The sequence below is a fragment of the Seriola lalandi genome, unplaced genomic scaffold (genome assembly GCF_002814215.2).
Source record: "Seriola lalandi dorsalis isolate HSWRI2012SDOR001 ecotype SW California unplaced genomic scaffold, Sedor1 jcf7180002054972, whole genome shotgun sequence".
NCBI classification, from domain to species: Eukaryota; Metazoa; Chordata; class Actinopteri; order Carangiformes; family Carangidae; genus Seriola; species Seriola lalandi.
The window spans coordinates 5801502-5801885 of NW_019525660.1; positions in this window are offsets into that span (position 1 = coordinate 5801502).

Sequence of the window (384 nt, forward strand, 5' to 3'; positions counted from 1 at the left end):
AAAGGGGTGCTATGACTTTTGGTGTTAAAATTCCAATTTTTCCCAAAGTTATTCCCAAAAATCCCCAGTAATGTTAAATTTAGCACAGAAAAAAACATAATAGTGGTAATTTAAATAGCAGTTCATGTGATTTATTAACCCTCAGGGGTCCTCTGTCCTTTTTTGGACATTTTCTTCACTTTTCTTTTTTGATTTGCTGATCATTTTGGCTGTGTTACAGCTGAAGGTATGGATTTCTGCAAGAAAGTGTCTTTTTTGATATATTTTTAAAATCTAATGTCAGTTACTGTTACAGGTCTATTATACACTGGTAACACATTTTGTACCCTCTGGGGTTCCTCGCGTCCAAAAAAGGACACACAAAGAAAATGCTATAAAATCATC